The sequence below is a fragment of the Hypanus sabinus genome (assembly GCF_030144855.1).
Source record: "Hypanus sabinus isolate sHypSab1 chromosome X1 unlocalized genomic scaffold, sHypSab1.hap1 SUPER_X1_unloc_9, whole genome shotgun sequence".
In the NCBI taxonomy this organism is placed as follows: Eukaryota; Metazoa; Chordata; class Chondrichthyes; order Myliobatiformes; family Dasyatidae; genus Hypanus; species Hypanus sabinus.
The window spans coordinates 662,857-679,914 of NW_026778978.1; positions in this window are offsets into that span (position 1 = coordinate 662,857).

Sequence of the window (17,058 nt, forward strand, 5' to 3'; positions counted from 1 at the left end):
CCCCGTGTTCATCTGCCATTTCCCCCGTGTCCATCTGCCATTTCCCCGTGTCCAGCTGCCATTTCTCACTGTCCATCTGCCATTTCTCCGTGTCCATCTGCCGTTTCCCTGTGTCCATCTGCCGTCTCCCACTGTGTCCATCTGCCATTTCCCACTGCGTCCGTCTGCCTATTCCCCGTGTCCATCTTCAATTTCCCACTGTGTCAATCTGCCATTTCCCCGTGTCCATCTGTCATTTCCCAGTGTGTCCATCTGCTATTTCCCACTGTGTCCGTCTGACATTTCCCCGTCCATCTGCCATTTCCCACTGTGTCCATCTGCCATTTCCCACTTTGTTCATCTGCCGTTTCCCCGTGTCCATCTACCGTTTCCCCGTTTCCATCTGCCATTTCCCTGTGTCCATCTGCCATTTCCCACTGTGTCCATCTGCCATTTCCCCGTGTCAGTCTGCCATTTCTCACTGTCCATCTGCCATTTCTCCGTGTCCATCTGCCATTTCCCTCGTGTCCATCTGCCATTTCCCACTGTGTCCATCTGCCGTTTCCCTGTGTCCATCGGCCGTCTCCCACTGTGTCCATCTGCCATTTCCCACTGCGTCCGTCTGCATATTCCCCGTGTCCATCTTCAATTTCCCACTGTGTCCACCTGCCATTTCGCCGTGTCCATCTGCCATTTCCCCGTGTCCATCTGCCATTTCCCCATGTCAGTCTGCCATTTCCCACTGTGTCCATCTGCCATTTCGCCGTGTCCATCTGCCATTTCCCACTGTGTCCATCTGCCATTTCCCACAGTGTCCATCTGCCATTACCCTGTGTCCATCTGCCGTTTCCCACTGTGTCCATCTGCCATTTCCCCGTGTCCATCTCCCATTTCCCCGTGTCCATCTGCCATTTCCCCGTGTCCAACTGCCATTTCCGCGTGTCCATCTGCCATTTCCCCGTGTCCAACTGCCATTTCCCTCTGTGTCCATCTGCCGTTTCCCACTGTGTCCATCTGCCATTTCCCCGTGTCCATCTCCCATTTCCCCGTGTCCATCTGCCATTTCCCCGTGTCCAACTGCCATTTCCCACTGTGTCCATCTGCCATTTCCCACTTTGTTCATCTGCCGTTTCCCCGTGTCCATCTGCCGTTTCCCCGTTTCCATCTGCCATTTCCCTGTGTCCATCTGCCATTTCCCACTGTGTCCATCTGCCATTTCCCCGTGTCAGTCTGCCATTTCTCACTGTCCATCTGCCATTTCTCCGTGTCCATCTGCCATTTCCCTCGTGTCCATCTGCCATTTCCCACTGTGTCCATCTGCCGTTTCCCTGTGTCCATCTGCCGTCTCCCACTGTGTCCATCTGCCATTTCCCACTGCGTCCGTCTGCATATTCCCCGTGTCCATCTTCAATTTCCCACTGTGTCCAACTGCCATTTCGCCGTGTCCATCTGCCATTTCCCCGTGTCCATCTGCCATTTCCCCGTGTCAGTCTGCCATTTCCCACTGTGTCCATCTGCCATTTCGCCGTGTCCATCTGCCATTTCCCACTGTGTCCATCTGCCATTTCCCACAGTGTCCATCTGCCATTACCCTGTGTCCATCTGCCGTTTCCCACTGTGTCCATCTGCCATTTCCCCGTGTCCATCTCCCATTTCCCCGTGTCCATCTGCCATTTCCCCGTGTCCAACTGCCATTTCCCCGTGTCCATCTGCCATTTCCCCGTGTCCAACTGCCATTTCCCTCTGTGTCCACCTTCCATTTCCCTGTGTCCATCTGCCATTTCCTTCTGTGTCCATCCGCCATTTCCCCGTTTCCAACTGCCATTTCCCCGTTTCCATCTGCCATTTCCCTGTGTCCATCTGCCATTTCCCACTGTGTCCATCTGCCATTTCCCCGTGTCAGTCTGCCATTTCTCACTGTCCATCTGCCATTTCTCCGTGTCCATCTGCCATTTCCCTCGTGTCCATCTGCCATTTCCCACTGTGTCCATCTGCCATTTCCCACTGTGTCCATCTGCCATTTCCCACTGCGTCCGTCTGCCATTTCCCCGTGTCCATCTGCCATTTCCTCGTGTCCATCTGCCATTTCCCCGTGATCATCTGCTATTTCCCTCAGTGTCCATCTGCCATTTCCCCGTGTCTGTCTGCCATCTCCCCGTGTCGGTCTGAGATTTCCCACTGCCCATCTGCCATTTCCCTCTGTGTCCATCTGCCTTTCCCACTGTGTCCATCTGCCATTTCCCTGTGTCCATCTGCCATTTCCCTGTGTCCATCTGCCATTTCCCACAGTGTCCATCTGCCATTTCCCAATGTGTCCGTCTGCCATTTCCCACTGTGTCCATCTGCCATTTCCCTCTGTGTCCATCTGCCTTTCCCACTGTGTCCATCTGCCATTTCCCCGTGTCCATCTGCCATTTCCCCGTGTCAATCTGCCATTCCCACTGTGTCCATCTGCCGTTTCCCACTGTCCATCTGCCATTTCCCACTGTCCATCGGCCATTTCCCACTGTGTCCATCTGCCATTTCCCCGTGTCAATCTGCCATTCCCACTGTGTCTATCTGCCATTTCGCCCCGTGTCCATCTGCCATTTACAACAGTGTCCATCTGCCTTTCCCACTGTGTCCATCTGCCATTTCCCCGCGTCCAACTGCCATTTCCCCGTGACCAACTGCCATTTCCCTCTGTGTCCATCTGCCATTTCCCCGTGTCCAACTGCCATTTCCCCGTGTTCATCTGCCATTTCCCCGTGTCCAACTGCCATTTCCCCGTGTCCGTCTGCCATTTACCCGTGTCCAACTGCCATTTCCCTCTGTGTCCATCTTCCATTTCCCTGTGTCTATCTGCCTTTTCCCTCTGTGTCCATCAGCCATTTCCCCGTGTCCAACTGCCATTTCCCCGTGTTCATCTGACATTTCCCCCGTGTCCATCTGCCATTTCCCCGTGTCCAGCTGCCATTTCTCACTGTCCATCTGCCATTTCTCCGTGTCCATCTGCCATTACCCTCGAGTCCATCTGCCATTTACCACTGTGTCCATCTGCCATTTCCCACTGCGTCCGTCTGCCATTTCCCCGTGTCCATCTTCAATTTCCCCTCTGTGTCCATCTGCCATTTCCCCGTGTCCATCTGCCATTTCCCCCGTGTCCATCTGCCATTTCCCCGTGTCCAAATGCCATTTCCCCCCTGTCCATCTGCCATTTCCCACCGTGTCCATCTGCCATTTCCCACTGCGTCCGTCTGCCATTTCGCCGTGTCCATCTGCCATTTCCTCGTGTCCATCTGCCATTTGCCCGTGACCATCTGCCATTTCCTCAGTGTCCATCTGCCATTTCCCCGTGTCTGTCTGCCATCTCCCCGTGTCGGTCTGAGATTTCCCACTGCCCATCTGCCATTTCCCTCTGTGTCCATCTGCCTTTCCCACTGTGTCCATCTGCCATTTCCCCGTGTCCATCTGCCATTTCCCTGTGTCCATCTGCCATTTCCCTGTGTCCATCTGCCATTTCCCACTCTGTCCATCTGCCATTTCCCCGTGTCCATCTCCCATTTCCCACTGTCCATCTGCCATTTCCCCGCGTCCAACAGCCATTTCCCCGTGACCAATTGCCATTTCCCTCTGTGTCCATCTGCCATTTCCCCGCGTCCAACTGCCATTTCCCCGTGACCAATTGCATTTTCCCTCTGTGTCCATCTGCCATTTCCCCGTGTCCAACTGCCATTTCCCCGTGTTCATCTGCCATTTCCCCGTGTCCAACTGCCATTTCCCTGTGTCCATCTGCCTTTTCCCTCTGTGTCCATCTGCCATTTCCCCGTGTTCATCTGCCATTTCCCCCGTGTCCATCTGCCATTTCCCCGTGTCCAGCTGCCATTTCTCACTGTCCATCTGCCATTTCTCCGTGTCCATCTGCCATTTCCCCGTGTCCATCTTCAATTTCCCACTGTGTCCATCTGCCATTTCCCCGTGTCCATCTGCCATTTCCCCCGTGTCCATCTGCCATTTCCCCGTGTCCAACTGCCATTTCCCCCCTGTCCATCTGCCATTTCCCACCGTGTCCATCTGCCATTTCCCACTGTCCATCTGCCATTTCCCACTGTGTCCATCTGCCATTTCCCACTGCGTCCGTCTGCCATTTCCCCGTGTCCATCTGCCATTTCCTCGTGTCCATCTGCCATTTCCCCGTGATCATCTGCTATTTCCCTCAGTGTCCATCTGCCATTTCCCCGTGTCTGTCTGCCATCTCCCCGTGTCGGTCTGAGATTTCCCACTGCCCATCTGCCATTTCCCTCTGTGTCCATCTGCCTTTCCCACTGTGTCCATCTGCCATTTCCCTGTGTCCATCTGCCATTTCCCTGTGTCCATCTGCCATTTCCCACAGTGTCCATCTGCCATTTCCCAATGTGTCCGTCTGCCATTTCCCACTGTGTCCATCTGCCATTTCCCTCTGTGTCCATCTGCCTTTCCCACTGTGTCCATCTGCCATTTCCCCGTGTCCATCTGCCATTTCCCCGTGTCAATCTGCCATTCCCACTGTGTCCATCTGCCGTTTCCCACTGTCCATCTGCCATTTCCCACTGTCCATCGGCCATTTCCCACTGTGTCCATCTGCCATTTCCCCGTGTCAATCTGCCATTCCCACTGTGTCCATCTGCCATTTCCCTCTGTGTCCATCTGCCTTTCCCACTGTGTCCATCTGCCATTTCCCCGTGTCCATCTGCCATTTCCCCGTGTCAATCTGCCATTCCCACTGTGTCCATCTGCCGTTTCCCACTGTCCATCTGCCATTTCCAACTGTCCATCGGCCATTTCCCATTGCGTCCATCTGCCATTTCCCACGGTGTCCATCTGCCATTTCCCCGTGTCCATCTGCCATTTCGCCCCGTGTCCATCTGCCATTTACAACAGTGTCCATCTGCCTTTCCCACTGTGTCCATCTGCCATTTCCCCGTGTCCAACTGCCATTTCCCCGTGTTCATCTGCCATTTCCCCGTGTCCAACTGCCATTTCCCACTGCGTCCGTCTGCCATTTCCCCGTGTCCATCTTCAATTTCCCCTCTGTGTCCATCTGCCATTTCCCCGTGTCCATCTGCCATTTCCCCCGTGTCCATCTGCCATTTCCCCGTGTCCAAATGCCATTTCCCCCCTGTCCATCTGCCATTTCCCACCGTGTCCATCTGCCATTTCCCACTGCGTCCGTCTGCCATTTCGCCGTGTCCATCTGCCACTTCCTCGTGTCCATCTGCCATTTGCCCGTGACCATCTGCCATTTCCTCAGTGTCCATCTGCCATTTCCCCGTGTCTGTCTGCCATCTCCCCGTGTCGGTCTGAGATTTCCCACTGCCCATCTGCCATTTCCCTCTGTGTCCATCTGCCTTTCCCACTGTGTCCATCTGCCATTTCCCCGTGTCCATCTGCCATTTCCCTGTGTCCATCTGCCATTTCCCACTGTCCATCTGCCATTTCCCCGTGTCCATCTTCAATTTCCCACTGTGTCCATCTGCCATTTCCCCGTGTCCATCTGCCATTTCCCCCGTGTCCATCTGCCATTTCCCCGTGTCCAACTGCCATTTCCCCCCTGTCCATCTGCCATTTCCCACCGTGTCCATCTGCCATTTCCCACTGTCCATCTGCCATTTCCCACTGTGTCCATCTGCCATTTCCCACTGCGTCCGTCTGCCATTTCCCCGTGTCCATCTGCCATTTCCTCGTGTCCATCTGCCATTTCCCCGTGATCATCTGCTATTTCCCTCAGTGTCCATCTGCCATTTCCCGTGTCTGTCTGCCATCTCCCCGTGTCGGTCTGAGATTTCCCACTGCCCATCTGCCATTTCCCTCTGTGTCCATCTGCCTTTCCCACTGTGTCCATCTGGCATTTCCCTGTGTCCATCTGCCATTTCCCTGTGTCCATCTGCCATTTCCCACAGTGTCCATCTGCCATTTCCCAATGTGTCCGTCTGCCATTTCCCACTGTGTCCATCTGCCATTTCCCTCTGTGTCCATCTGCCTTTCCCACTGTGTCCATCTGCCATTTCCCCGTGTCCATCTGCCATTTCCCCGTGTCAATCTGCCATTCCCACTGTGTCCATCTGCCGTTTCCCACTGTCCATCTGCCATTTCCCACTGTCCATCGGCCATTTCCCACTGTGTCCATCTGCCATTTCCCCGTGTCAATCTGCCATTCCCACTGTGTCCATCTGCCATTTCCCTCTGTGTCCATCTGCCTTTCCCACTGTGTCCATCTGCCATTTCCCCGTGTCCATCTGCCATTTCCCCGTGTCAATCTGCCATTCCCACTGTGTCCATCTGCCGTTTCCCACTGTCCATCTGCCATTTCCAACTGTCCATCGGCCATTTCCCATTGCGTCCATCTGCCATTTCCCACGGTGTCCATCTGCCATTTCCCCGTGTCCATCTGCCATTTCGCCCCGTGTCCATCTGCCATTTACAACAGTGTCCATCTGCCTTTCCCACTGTGTCCATCTGCCATTTCCCCGTGTCCAACTGCCATTTCCCCGTGTTCATCTGCCATTTCCCCGTGTCCAACTGCCATTTCCCCGTGTCCGTCTGCCATTTACCCGTGTCCAACTGCCATTTCCCTCTGTGTCCATCTTCCATTTCCCTGTGTCCATCTGCCTTTTCCCTCTGTGTCCATCAGCCATTTCCCCGTGTCCAACTGCCATTTCCCCGTGTTCATCTGACATTTCCCCCGTGTCCATCTGCCATTTCCCCGTGTCCAGCTGCCATTTCTCACTGTCCATCTGCCATTTCTCCGTGTCCATCTGCCATTACCCTCGAGTCCATCTGCCATTTACCACTGTGTCCATCTGCCATTTCCCACTGCGTCCGTCTGCCATTTCCCCGTGTCCATCTTCAATTTCCCCTCTGTGTCCATCTGCCATTTCCCCGTGTCCATCTGCCATTTCCCCCGTGTCCATCTGCCATTTCCCCGTGTCCAAATGCCATTTCCCCCCTGTCCATCTGCCATTTCCCACCGTGTCCATCTGCCATTTCCCACTGCGTCCGTCTGCCATTTCGCCGTGTCCATCTGCCACTTCCTCGTGTCCATCTGCCATTTGCCCGTGACCATCTGCCATTTCCTCAGTGTCCATCTGCCATTTCCCCGTGTCTGTCTGTCATCTCCCCGTGTCGGTCTGAGATTTCCCACTGCCCATCTGCCATTTCCCTCTGTGTCCATCTGCCTTTCCCACTGTGTCCATCTGCCATTTCCCCGTGTCCATCTGCCATTTCCCTGTGTCCATCTGCCATTTCCCACTGTCCATCTGTCATTTCCCCGTGTCCATCTTCAATTTCCCACTGTGTCCATCTGCCATTTCCCCGTGTCCATCTGCCATTTCCCCCGTGTCCATCTGCCATTTCCCCGTGTCCAACTGCCATTTCCCCCCTGTCCATCTGCCATTTCCCACCGTGTCCATCTGCCATTTCCCACTGTCCATCTGCCATTTCCCACTGTGTCCATCTGCCATTTCCCACTGCGTCCGTCTGCCATTTCCCCGTGTCCATCTGCCATTTCCTCGTGTCCATCTGCCATTTCCCCGTGATCATCTGCTATTTCCCTCAGTGTCCATCTGCCATTTCCCCGTGTCTGTCTGCCATCTCCCCGTGTCGGTCTGAGATTTCCCACTGCCCATCTGCCATTTCCCTCTGTGTCCATTTGCTTTTCCCACTGTGTCCATCTGCCATTTCCCTGTGTCCATCTGCCATTTCCCTGTGTCCATCTGCCATTTCCCACAGTGTCCATCTGCCATTTCCCAATGTGTCCGTCTGCCATTTCCCACTGTGTCCATCTGCCATTTCCCTCTGTGTCCATCTGCCTTTCCCACTGTGTCCATCTGCCATTTCCCCGTGTCCATCTGCCATTTCCCCGTGTCAATCTGCCATTCCCACTGTGTCCATCTGCCGTTTCCCACTGTCCATCTGCCATTTCCCACTGTCCATCGGCCATTTCCCACTGTGTCCATCTGCCATTTCCCCGTGTCAATCTGCCATTCCCACTGTGTCCATCTGCCATTTCCCTCTGTGTCCATCTGCCTTTCCCTCTGTGTCCATCTGCCATTTCCCCGTGTCCATCTGCCATTTCCCCGTGTCAATCTGCCATTCCCACTGTGTCCATCTGCCGTTTCCCACTGTCCATCTGCCATTTCCAACTGTCCATCGGCCATTTCCCATTGCGTCCATCTGCCATTTCCCACGGTGTCCATCTGCCATTTCCCCGTGTCCATCTGCCATTTCGCCCCGTGTCCATCTGCCATTTACAACAGTGTCCATCTGCCTTTCCCACTGTGTCCATCTGCCATTTCCCCGCGTCCAACTGCCATTTCCCCGTGACCAACTGCCATTTCCCTCTGTGTCCATCTGCCATTTCCCCGTGTCCAACTGCCATTTCCCCGTGTTCATCTGCCATTTCCCCGTGTCCAACTGCCATTTCCCCGTGTCCGTCTGCCATTTACCCGTGTCCAACTGCCATTTCCCTCTGTGTCCATCTTCCATTTCCATGTGTCCATCTGCCTTTTCCCTCTGTGTCCATCAGCCATTTCCCCGTGTCCAACTGCCATTTCCCCGTGTTCATCTGACATTTCCCCCGTGTCCATCTGCCATTTCCCCGTGTCCAGCTGCCATTTCTCACTGTCCATCTGCCATTTCTCCGTGTCCATCTGCCATTACCCTCGAGTCCATCTGCCATTTACCACTGTGTCCATCTGCCATTTCCCACTGCGTCCGTCTGCCATTTCCCCGTGTCCATCTTCAATTTCCCCTCTGTGTCCATCTGCCATTTCCCCGTGTCCATCTGCCATTTCCCCCGTGTCCATCTGCCATTTCCCCGTGTCCAAATGCCATTTCCCCCCTGTCCATCAGCCATTTCCCACCGTGTCCATCTGCCATTCCCCATTGCGTCCGTCTGCCATTTCGCCGTGTCCATCTGCCATTTCCTCGTGTCCATCTGCCATTTCCCGTGACCATCTGCCATTTCCTCAGTGTCCATCTGCCATTTCCCCGTGTCTGTCTGCCATCTCCCAGTGTCGGTCTGAGATTTCCCACTGCCCATCTGCCATTTCCCTCTGTGTCCATCTGCCTTTCCCACTGTGTCCATCTGCCATTTCCCCGTGTCCATCTGCCATTTCCCTGTGTCCATCTGCCATTTCCCACTGTCCATCTGCCATTTCCCCGTGTCCATCTGCCATTTCCCTGTGTCCATCTGCCATTTCCCACTGTCCATCTACCATTTCCCACTGTGTCCATCTGCCATTTCCCACTGCGTCCGTCTGCCATTTCGCCGTGTCCATCTGCCATTTCCTCGTGTCCATCTGCCATTTCCCCGTGACCATCTGCCATTTCCCTCAGTGTCCATCTGCCATTTCCCAGTGTCTGTCTGCCATCTCCCCGTGTCGGTCTGAGATTTCCCTGTGTCCATCTGCCATTTCCCACTGTGTCCATCTGCCATTTCCCAATGTGTCCGTCTGCCATTTCCCACTGCGTCAATCTGCCATTCCCACTGTGTCCATCTGCCGTTTCCCACTGTCCATCTGCCATTTCCCACTGTCCATCGGCCATTTCCCATTGCGTCCATCTGCCATTTCCCACGGTGTCCATCTGCCATTTCCCCGTGTCCATCTGCCATTTACAACAGTGTCCATCTGCCTTTCCCACTGTGTCCATCTGCCATTTCCCCGCGTCCAACTGCCATTTCCCCGTGACCAACTGCCATTTCCCTCTGTGTCCATCTGCCATTTCCCCGTGTCCAACTGCCATTTCCCCGTGTCCGTCTGCCATTTACCCGTGTCCAACTGCCATTTCCCTCTGTGTCCATCTTCCATTTCCCTGTGTCCATCTGCCTTTTCCCTCTGTGTCCATCTGCCATTTCCCCGTGTCCAACTGCCATTTCCCCGTTTTCATCTGCCATTTCCCCCGTGTCCATCTGCCATTTCACCGTGTCCAGCTGCCATTTCTCACTGTCCATCTGCCATTTCTCCGTGTCCATCTGCCATTTCCCTCGAGTCCATCTGCCATTTCCCACTGTGTCCATCTGCCATTTCCCACTGCGTCCGTCTGCCATTTCCCCGTGTCCATCTTCAATTTCCCACTGTGTCCATCTGCCATTTCCCCGTGTCCATCTGCCATTTCCCCCGTGTCCATCTGCCATTTCCCCGTGTCCAACTGCCATTTCCCCCCTGTCCATCTGCCATTTCCCACCGTGTCCATCTGCCATTTCCCACTGCGTCCGTCTGCCATTTCGCCGTGTCCATCTGCCATTTCCTCGTGTCCATCTGCCATTTCCCCGTGACCATCTGCCATTTCCTCAGTGTCCATCTGCCATTTCCCCGTGTCTGTCTGCCATCTCCCCGTGTCGTTCTGAGATTTCCCACTGCACATCTGCCATTTCCCTCTGTGTCCATCTGCCTTTCCCACTGTGTCCATCTGCCATTTCCCCGTGTCCATCTGCCATTTCCCTGTGTCCATCTGCCATTTCCCACTGTCCATCTGCCATTTCCCCGTGTCCATCTGCCATTTCCCTGTGTCCATCTGCCATTTCCCACTGTCCATCTGCCATTTCCCACTGTGTCCATCTGCCATTTCGCACTGCGTCCGTCTGCCATTTCGCCGTGTCCATCTGCCATTTCCTCGTGTCCATCTGCCATTTCCCCGTGACCATCTGCCATTTCCCTCAGTGTCCATCTGCCATTTCCCCGTGTCTGTCTGCCATCTCCCCGTGTCGGTCTGAGATTTCCCTCTGTGTCCATCGGCCATTTCCCTGTGTCCATCTGCCATTTCCCACTGTGTCCATCTGCCATTTCCCCCGTGTCCATCTGCCATTTCCCCGTGTCCATCTGCCATTTCACTGTGTCCATCTGCCATTTCCCACTGTGTCCATCTGCCATTTCCCCGTGTCGGTCTGAGATTTCCCACTGCCCATCTGCCATTTCCCTCTGTGTCCATCTGCCATTTCCCACTGTCCATCTGCCATTTCCACGTGTCCATCTGCCATTTCCCTGTGTCCATCTGCCATTTCCCACTGTCCATCTGCCATTTCCCACTGTGTCCGTCTGCCATTTCCCTCAGTGTCCATCTGCCATTTCCCCGTGTCTGTCTGCCATCTCCCCGTGTCGGTCTGAGATTTCCCACTGCCCATCTGCCATTTCCCTCTGTGTCCATCTGCCTTTCCCACTGTGTCCATCTGCCATTTCCCCATGTCCATCTGCCATTTCCCACTGCGTCCGTCTGCCATTTCCCCGTTTCCATCTGCCATTTCCTCGTGTCCATCTGCCATTTCCCTCTGTGTCCATCGGCCATTTCCCACTGTGTCCATCTGCCATTTCCCCCGTGACCATCTGCCATTTCCCCGTGTCCATCTGCCATTTCCCTGTGTCCATCTGCCATTTCCCACTGTGTCCATCTGCCATTTCCCACTGTGTCCATCTGCCATTTCCCACTGGGTCCGTCTGCCATTTCCCACTGTGTCCATCTGCCATTTCCCTCTGTGTCCATCTGCCTTTCCCACTGTGTCCATCTGCCATTTCCCCTGTCCATCTGCCATTTCCCCATGTCTATCTGACATTTCCCCCTGTGTCCATCTGCCATTTCCCCCGTGTCCATCTGCCATTTCCCCTTGTGTCCATCTGCCATTTCCCTGTGTCCATATGCCATTTCCCACTGTCCATCTGCCATTTCCCCGTGTCCATCTGCCATTTCCCTGTGTCCATCTGCCATTTCCCACTGTCCATCTACCATTTCCCACTGTGTCCATCTGCCATTTCCCAGTGCGTCCGTCTGCCATTTCGCCGTGTCCATCTGCCATTTCCTCGTGTCCATCTGCCATTTCCCCGTGACCATCTGCCATTTCCCTCAGTGTCCATCTGCCATTTCCCAGTGTCTGTCTGCCATCTCCCCGTGTCGGTCTGAGATTTCCCTGTGTCCATCTGCCATTTCCCACTGTGTCCATCTGCCATTTCCCAATGTGTCCGTCTGCCATTTCCCACTGCGTCAATCTGCCATTCCCACTGTGTCCATCTGCCGTTTCCCACTGTCCATCTGCCATTTCCCACTGTCCATCGGCCATTTCCCATTGCGTCCATCTGCCATTTCCCACGGTGTCCATCTGCCATTTCCCCGTGTCCATCTGCCATTTACAACAGTGTCCATCTGCCTTTCCCACTGTGTCCATCTGCCATTTCCCCGCGTCCAACTGCCATTTCCCCGTGACCAACTGCCATTTCCCTCTGTGTCCATCTGCCTTTCCCACTGTGTCCATCTGCCATTTCCCCATGTCCATCTGCCATTTCCCACTGCGTCCGTCTGCCATTTCCCCGTTTCCATCTGCCATTTCCTCGTGTCCATCTGCCATTTCCCTCTGTGTCCATCGGCCATTTCCCACTGTGTCCATCTGCCATTTCCCCCGTGTCCATCTGCCATTTCCCCGTGTCCAACTGCCATTTCCCCCCTGTCCATCTGCCATTTCCCACCGTGTCCATCTGCCATTTCCCACTGCGTCCGTCTGCCATTTCGCCGTGTCCATCTGCCATTTCCTCGTGTCCATCTGCCATTTCCCCGTGACCATCTGCCATTTCCTCTGTGTCCATCTGCCATTTCCCCGTGTCTGTCTGCCATCTCCCCGTGTCGTTCTGAGATTTCCCACTGCACATCTGCCATTTCCCTCTGTGTCCATCTGCCTTTCCCACTGTGTCCATCTGCCATTTCCCCGTGTCCATCTGCCATTTCCCTGTGTCCATCTGCCATTTCCCACTGTCCATCTGCCATTTCCCCGTGTCCATCTGCCATTTCCCTGTGTCCATCTGCCATTTCCCACTGTCCATCTGCCATTTCCCACTGTGTCCATCTGCCATTTCCCACTGCGTCCGTCTGCCATTTCGCCGTGTCCATCTGCCATTTCCTCGTGTCCATCTGCCATTTCCCCGTGACCATCTGCCATTTCCCTCAGTGTCCATCTGCCATTTCCCCGTGTCTGTCTGCCATCTCCCCGTGTCGGTCTGAGATTTCCCTCTGTGTCCATCGGCCATTTCCCTGTGTCCATCTGCCATTTCCCACTGTGTCCATCTGCCATTTCCCCCGTGTCCATCTGCCATTTCCCCGTGTCCATCTGCCATTTCACTGTGTCCATCTGCCATTTCCCACTGTGTCCATCTGCCATTTCCCCGTGTCGGTCTGAGATTTCCCACTGCCCATCTGCCATTTCCCTCTGTGTCCATCTGCCATTTCCCACTGTCCATCTGCCATTTCCACGTGTCCATCTGCCATTTCCCTGTGTCCATCTGCCATTTCCCACTGTCCATCTGCCATTTCCCACTGTGTCCGTCTGCCATTTCCCTCAGTGTCCATCTGCCATTTCCCCGTGTCTGTCTGCCATCTCCCCGTGTCGGTCTGAGATTTCCCACTGCCCATCTGCCATTTCCCTCTGTGTCCATCTGCCTTTCCCACTGTGTCCATCTGCCATTTCCCCATGTCCATCTGCCATTTCCCACTGCGTCCGTCTGCCATTTCCCCGTTTCCATCTGCCATTTCCTCGTGTCCATCTGCCATTTCCCTCTGTGTCCATCGGCCATTTCCCACTGTGTCCATCTGCCATTTCCCCCGTGACCATCTGCCATTTCCCCGTGTCCATCTGCCATTTCCCTGTGTCCATCTGCCATTTCCCACTGTGTCCATCTGCCATTTCCCACTGTGTCCATCTGCCATTTCCCACTGGGTCCGTCTGCCATTTCCCACTGTGTCCATCTGCCATTTCCCTCTGTGTCCATCTGCCTTTCCCACTGTGTCCATCTGCCATTTCCCCTGTCCATCTGCCATTTCCCCATGTCTATCTGACATTTCCCCCTGTGTCCATCTGCCATTTCCCCCGTGTCCATCTGCCATTTCCCCTTGTGTCCATCTGCCATTTCCCTGTGTCCATCTGCCATTTCCCACTGTCCATCTGCCATTTCCCCGTGTCCATCTGCCATTTCCCTGTGTCCATCTGCCATTTCCCACTGTCCATCTACCATTTCCCACTGTGTCCATCTGCCATTTCCCAGTGCGTCCGTCTGCCATTTCGCCGTGTCCATCTGCCATTTCCTCGTGTCCATCTGCCATTTCCCCGTGACCATCTGCCATTTCCCTCAGTGTCCATCTGCCATTTCCCAGTGTCTGTCTGCCATCTCCCCGTGTCGGTCTGAGATTTCCCTGTGTCCATCTGCCATTTCCCACTGTGTCCATCTGCCATTTCCCAATGTGTCCGTCTGCCATTTCCCACTGCGTCAATCTGCCATTCCCACTGTGTCCATCTGCCGTTTCCCACTGTCCATCTGCCATTTCCCACTGTCCATCGGCCATTTCCCATTGCGTCCATCTGCCATTTCCCACGGTGTCCATCTGCCATTTCCCCGTGTCCATCTGCCATTTACAACAGTGTCCATCTGCCTTTCCCACTGTGTCCATCTGCCATTTCCCCGCGTCCAACTGCCATTTCCCCGTGACCAACTGCCATTTCCCTCTGTGTCCATCTGCCATTTCCCCGTGTCCAACTGCCATTTCCACGTGTTCATCTGCCATTTCCCCGTGTCAAACTGCCATTTCCCCGTGTCCGTCTGCCATTTACCCGTGTCCAACTGCCATTTCCCTCTGTGTCCATCTTCCATTTCCCTGTGTCCATCTGCCAATTCCCCGTGTCCAACTGCCATTTCCCCGTTTTCATCTGCCATTTCCCCCGTGTCCATCTGCCATTTCCCCGTGTCCAGCTGCCATTTCTCACTGTCCATCTGCCATTTCTCCGTGTCCATCTGCCATTTCCCTCGAGTCCATCTGCCATTTCCCACTGTGTCCATCTGCCATTTCCCACTGCGTCCGTCTGCCATTTCCCCGTGTCCATCTTCAATTTCCCACTGTGTCCATCTGCCATTTCCCCGTGTCCATCTGCCATTTCCCCCGTGTCCATCTGCCATTTCCCCGTGTCCAACTGCCATTTCCCCCCTGTCCATCTGCCATTTCCCACCGTGTCCATCTGCCATTTCCCACTGCGTCCGTCTGCCATTTCGCCGTGTCCATCTGCCATTTCCTCGTGTCCATCTGCCATTTCCCCGTGACCATCTGCCATTTCCGCAGTGTCCATCTGCCATTTCCCCGTGTCTGTCTGCCATCTCCCCGTGTCGTTCTGAGATTTCCCACTGCCCATCTGCCATTTCCCTCTGTGTCCATCTGCCTTTCCCACTGTGTCCATCTGCCATTTCCCCGTGTCCATCTGCCATTTCCCTGTGTCCATCTGCCATTTCCCACTGTCCATCTGCCATTTCCCCGTGTCCATCTGCCATTTCCCTGTGTCCATCTGCCATTTCCCACTGTCCATCTGCCATTTCCCACTGTGTCCATCTGCCATTTCCCACTGCGTCCGTCTGCCATTTCGCCGTGTCCATCTGCCATTTCCTCGTGTCCATCTGCCATTTCCCCGTGACCATCTGCCATTTCCCTCAGTGTCCATCTGCCATTTCCCCGTGTCTGTCTGCCATCTCCCCGTGTCGGTCTGAGATTTCCCTCTGTGTCCATCGGCCATTTCCCTGTGTCCATCTGCCATTTCCCACTGTGTCCATCTGCCATTTCCCCCGTGTCCATCTGCCATTTCCCCGTGTCCATCTGCCATTTCACTGTGTCCATCTGCCATTTCCCACTGTGTCCATCTGCCATTTCCCCGTGTCGGTCTGAGATTTCCCACTGCCCATCTGCCATTTCCCTCTGTGTCCATCTGCCATTTCCCACTGTCCATCTGCCATTTCCACGTGTCCATCTGCCATTTCCCTGTGTCCATCTGCCATTTCCCACTGTCCATCTGCCATTTCCCACTGTGTCCGTCTGCCATTTCCCTCAGTGTCCATCTGCCATTTCCCCGTGTCTGTCTGCCATCTCCCCGTGTCGGTCTGAGATTTCCCACTGCCCATCTGCCATTTCCCTCTGTGTCCATCTGCCTTTCCCACTGTGTCCATCTGCCATTTCCCCATGTCCATCTGCCATTTCCCACTGCGTCCGTCTGCCATTTCCCCGTTTCCATCTGCCATTTCCTCGTGTCCATCTGCCATTTCCCTCTGTGTCCATCGGCCATTTCCCACTGTGTCCATCTGCCATTTCCCCCGTGACCATCTGCCATTTCCCCGTGTCCATCTGCCATTTCCCTGTGTCCATCTGCCATTTCCCACTGTGTCCTTCTGCCATTTCCCACTGTGTCCATCTGCCATTTCCCACTGTGTCCGTCTGCCATTTCCCACTGTGTCCATCTGCCATTTCCCTCTGTGTCCATCTGCCTTTCCCACTGTGTCCATCTGCCATTTCCCCTGCCAATCTGCCATTTCCCCATGTCTATCTGACATTTCCCCCTGTGTCCATCTGCCATTTCCCCCGTGTCCATCTGCCATTTCCCCTTGTGTCCATCTGCCATTTCCCCGTGTCTATCTGCCATTTCCCCCAGTGTCCATCTGCCATTTCCCTCTGTGTCCATCTGCCTTTCCCACTGTGTCCATCTGCCATTTCCCCTGTCCATCTGCCATTTCCCCATGTCTATCTGACATTTCCCCCTGTGTCCATCTGCCATTTCCCCCGTGTCCATCTGCCATTTCCCCTTGTGTCCATCTGCCATTTCCCTGTGTCCATCTGCCATTTCCCACTGTCCATCTGCCATTTCCCCGTGTCCATCTGCCATTTCCCCGTGTCCAAATGCCATTTCCCCCCTGTCCATCTGCCATTTCCCACCGTGTCCATCTGCCATTCCCCATTGCGTCCGTCTGCCATTTCGCCGTGTCCATCTGCCATTTCCTCGTGTCCATCTGCCATTTCCCGTGACCATCTGCCATTTCCTCAGTGTCCATCTGCCATTTCCCCGTGTCTGTCTGCCATCTCCCAGTGTCGGTCTGAGATTTCCCACTGCCCATCTGCCATTTCCCTCTGTGTCCATCTGCCTTTCCCACTGTGTCCATCTGCCATTTCCCCGTGTCCATCTGCCATTTCCCTGTGTCCATCTGCCATTTCCCACTGTCCATCTGCCATTTCCCCGTGTCCATCTGCCATTTCCCTGTGTCCATCTGCCATTTCCCACTG